We start from the raw sequence: 5,181 nt of genomic DNA, 5'->3' as shown, positions 1-5,181 counted from the left end.
TGTGCCTGACAACCCTGCCCCTTTCTCACTTTTTTTTGGTTGGAGCAGTGGCTTTGTGTCAGTTCACAGAACTGAAGCAACTCAAAGTCAAAGAGCTTATGAACAGGAACAGTAAAGAAGTCTTTACCTGTGTATACCTTTTCCCCTTCCTGTGTCAGCACTATCACTCACAGGGTTTTGTGTCAGTCACATCAACTTACCACCTTTAAACTTTATTTTTTATGAAGTAACTTTTCAGCAAATCAGTTTTCCAGCACAGCTTATTACAGCTGTGTAAGCACCAGCACAAGAGTGGAGGAAGGAACGACATGACCTGAGGCATGGAAGGAAAGGCTGACCCTTCAGAAGCAGCACAGCCTGAGATCAGCACAAGCCAGCCATGGAAACCACTGCTTAAGTGTCTAGGCCCAACTGTCATGAAAGCTAAACCTCCACACAGGAGCCCATGAAGTGCTGACTTCCTCCTCCCGTGCTTATGGCTTCTCAAGAGGCAACAAAAACCTACCAACACAGCGCTGGCAGGTCAGTTACATGCCCAGTGTTATTCCAGAGCCTGGAAAACTGCAACCCCCACCACCACCCTAGCAGCAAAGTGGGCACTGTAAATGTGTGTAGGAAACATTTCCCTTTCCGAGAGACAAGGGATAGCACTAACAGAGCTGTGAGTGGTAACAGTATTAAAAAAGAGCACAAGATCCAGACAATTACTATATTTTTCAGTAATTAGCTTATTTGATTCCACATGATATAAATCTTCAGAAGAGATAGTTCACAGTATTTCACTCCAACAGAAAATAAATATATCACTGAAAAAAGTAATTCACACATACTTAGAAGCAAAGGTTTTCCTAGACAGGTAAAAACATAAATGCAAAGTGAAAACTATCACAAAGCACTATAGAAAGCAAGCTCATCGCGACTGCCTGCTCGGCCATGTATTCCACTTGGAAAACAAAACAAAACAACCAAACCACTAGCAGCAAGTGGGCATCTCGCCACTATCAGAAGTTACTTCCCTCTAGTATCAGCTTACAAGGCATTTATTGCATGTTTTTTTCCACCATTTTAAAAAGACTTGCCAATAGTAAACCCTAGCCTCCCAACATATTAACAGTTTTGTGTTTTGTTCAGACAGGGTATCAGCATTAAGACATGTTGGCTACTGTAACTAAAAGAAAGATATTTCACAATTATGAAACGCTCAGAAAAATCCAATATAAAAGTCGACCTGAAAGTCATTTGGGGTACTCTGCACCATCCAAATCCCAATACAATCAGGCAAATTCCGGACTAAAGCAGTTTGGGGTGTATTGATTTGTGGCGCTCAAATGACTGCAAGTTTTACTTAGGACAAATCAGCAATATCTGGTGGAGCAAACTGCCTTCCCTCCAAACAAACCAGAAGTAAGGTACTGCAGTGACAGCTGCTAATTTTAAGGAAAACTGCAAAATGAAGTAATTGCATATTATAAACTGTAAGGCTAATTGCAAGTTGCTGGTACTTAAAGCATACCCACAACAGACTATCATGTAACAAAAACTCTCATTTGCATTCTAATTACTACAGAGTATTTCAGTATTTCATGAAAATTCTCTTAAAATACAAAAGAACTTCCAAGAGAAGATATTTTCCTTCAATAGAACTTTAGTTGTTATGATTTTAGGTACTGCTAAACAAGATAGTAAAAACACATGCACAAGTCCGCTAAAAACGGGACTGTCATGAAGATTCTGACCCAATCTAATAGATATTTCTATTAAAGCCTTTCTTCAAGCCATATATACATATATATACACACAAACCGGTATTTCATCCACCACTGCCTGGTGCAGGCAGGGCACTAGAAGCCTCCCGGGTGGAAGCCGGGGTGCAGTCCCTTCCCGGGGGACCGGGGCTGCCGCTGTGCTGGCTCTACCCGGCAGAAAGGGGTGGAGACAGGAATGCTCTCTGAAACAGAAACTAACCTGCTGCACACCGCTGGAGCACCAGAAACCTCCTCTTGCCCAAGTATCTACCAATCTCTTATCAAGTAACCCCATCTGAATTAATGACATTTATTACTACTAGCATTTTTTTAATTTACCTGGTCGAAGTTGATAACGAAGTAATATATATTTGGCTTTTAATGTACCTTGCAAAAAGATGAGTTTGAGAATAGCTCCTTCACATGCTCAGAAGCGGTCATAAAACAATGGCAAATAAGATCCCTTCTGAAAAGGGGATTTATTCACAAGCAAACTATTGTCTTTAATAACTTGCCTAGCAATTAAGAAAAATCTAAGTTTTACACAGATAAATCACCTGAAATAAACTTTTCTGCATCTCACATAACACTAATTTAATTTACCTTACAACACAGTAAAGGGAAGTTACATTCTAAAATATGTTTATGGCTCCATACACTTCATTTGAGCAATCTGGAAATCACTTAAGAAAAAGTTGTGGGGTTCGGGGTTTTCTAAAATGCCTCACTTTAAGTGCAAGTAGAAGTATTTTCCAGATTACCAGAACAACATCCAACTTCACCCACTGGCAGCGCCTGCTCACAGCGATGATGGCTAACCATGGACTGGGCAGCCCTATTAAGTGCACAGCCAGCAGGTCAAGGAAAGTGACTGCTGCTGTGAGGCCACATCTGGAACACTGCATCCAGTCTTTCTCTCTACCAGTACTGGAGCAAGTCCAGCAGAAAACCATTAGGATGCACAGAGGGCTGAAGGACATGACATACAAGAAAAAAGTTGAGGAAACTGGGTTTGTATAGTCTAGGAGGGGAAAAAGGTGGGGGTGGAAAGTATCCAATTGCTCTTTTAAGTTACATAAAGGGGAACTGCAGAGAAAACTGATCCAGACTCTTCTCAGAAGTAAAAAGTAGAAAGGACAAGAGGCAACAGTCACAAGTTGCTGCAAGGGAAACCTCTCATGTTTTTAAGGGCAAAAGTTTCAGCGGGCAATCAGTTTACCACTAGAACCAGAAGCTACCCAGAGATGTTGTGGAATCTCCGTCCCTGGAGGTTTTGGAAATATTGAGTGGACAAGTTGAAAAACTTGATCTAATTTTGACATCAGCCCTGCTTTGAGTAGGAGGTTGGACTACATAACCTCAGGAAGTCCCTTTCAACCTACATTATGCTGTGAAATATTCCACAACGCAATGTCATAAAATATTTTTATTAAATATCAAATTGATCAGTTAATATCATTTGTAGATCACATCTGAAAGCTATGACAAAGCATCGACATAAAAAAGCATTAAAAAAATTCCTATGTTGGCGAAGTATTACTTTTCAACTCAAGTTGAGCTGTACACCTACTCAGTTGGTAAGTATTAACTCTTCTGTGGGCTGTAGATTCTCACTCCTAAACAACAAGCTCACTGAATTAACAGAGCCTGGTGTCCTACAAATACACATTTCTGGTCTCAGAGTACCGATAAATCCACCTGTGAAACTGGGGCATCTGTCACATCTCTTCAGGGGACTCTGACTGTGTGACCTCCTGATGTAGTCTCTTCCTCAATGGAGCAGAATATAGGATCTCTTCACTCTAGCAAAATACCTATTTTTAAAAAATTTGCAGAAACTTTCCATCTTTAAGACTTCTACCATGTCAAATTAGATGAAAGGCAAGCAACAGGTTCAAGAATCATACACAAGGGTACAGGAGACTGATGCAATCACATACAGATACTGTGAACATATAAGCCTTGTTTCCTTAATAAAGCATGCTTTAAAAAAATAACACATTATCTCTGTTTCCATGGGCTGGACCATGCTATGTTAAGAAAATGTCTGTTTATTTATAAAGTGCAAGTGTTGCTGAGCTGCACTCTTCAACTGTTAAGCCAGTGTCCCATTACTTTGGGCAGACAGGAAAAGTTGCTACCTCTCATCTTCCATAAATCTTAACGAGAGCTCCGATGCGAACAGAGCGAGTAGCTGCTGCCCCGTCCCCCAGGCCTGCTGCCCAGCTTGCCGACCACCTGCCCCATCGCAGAGCAGGGAAAGCAGCTCTAATTGCTCCTTTCGTGCTTCCACCTCAGGTTAAGCAAGTACTAGAAGTCTGAGTGACTGAAGGGAAAGGCTTCCCTCCGCCTGCTCCCCAGAGGGGCGAGCCGATAACTAGCCACCAATCACGCTCCCTAATTCTCTGCTCTGATCCTCGCACTAAGGAGGAGGTATCAGGGCTGGCTAACGTGTATCAGCTCCCTGTTCTCCTTATCACACAGACCAGAACATGCAAATTACCAGGTATCGACACCCATACACAACCTGTGCTCCCTAAAAGCACAAATAAACAGGGACACGAATCTCTACACTTGCTCTGCCATTAGAGTATTCTCTCCAGATTGATGCAATAGTTAAGAGAAAAAAAATTACAGGCTCTTTCTGATCCTTGCCACTAAGCAGTCCACCCCAGATCACCAATCTGACCCTCACCGAGGGATGCAAATGCTACCTTTTTGTGTAACTTAGCCGTGTAATATTTTCTTTCAAGACTGTCCATCAACCCCATCAAGCTTTTTATGTTCATCTTTTAATATAAATATCTATGCCTTGCAAATAATTTTATTCCTGATTATTTTTCTGAGTCTCTTTGTGAATATACTTCTCAGATTTCATTTTAAATTATCCATCCTCTAAAAGTAGGGCTCTTCCGTGAGACAGCAGAAACTTTGAAAAAACTATTGCCAAATGTTTTAAATATTCTTTTCAGTATTACTTTACCGTTCATCTATTGACTACCTTAATTTCTAATATCACTCTTCTACAGCACATCAGTAACACAAAGATGTCTTTGTAATAACAGTCAAATTCAGGCCAAGAAATGCAAGATTTGAGCTTCAAGATCGTGTTCTTCCAACTGCATTCATCTCTATTATTTATAAGCAGTTATTTACAGCAGTGATACTTCACATTCACATAAGCCTGATGACAAAAAGGGCTTCCAAAAAACAGAATATAAAACAGAACATCCCTATCACATTCCCACTCACCATTTCTTTCCAAAAAGATTGTTTTACACTCTCAAATTATCATCCTTGCCAAATTACCACTGACCAACTGCATGAAGAACAACTCACACTGGAAATTTAAAGCTCAACATTATCATGTTTTTATTGCTGTTTCAGTGTGTTTTAAAAGTATGGCCAGTTAACAGGTTGTTTGGGCTGGGGGGGG

Source organism: Athene cunicularia (assembly GCF_003259725.1).
Source record: "Athene cunicularia isolate RWA chromosome 15 unlocalized genomic scaffold, athCun1 chr15_part1, whole genome shotgun sequence".
In the NCBI taxonomy this organism is placed as follows: Eukaryota; Metazoa; Chordata; class Aves; order Strigiformes; family Strigidae; genus Athene; species Athene cunicularia.
This window is presented reverse-complemented; position numbering follows the sequence as displayed.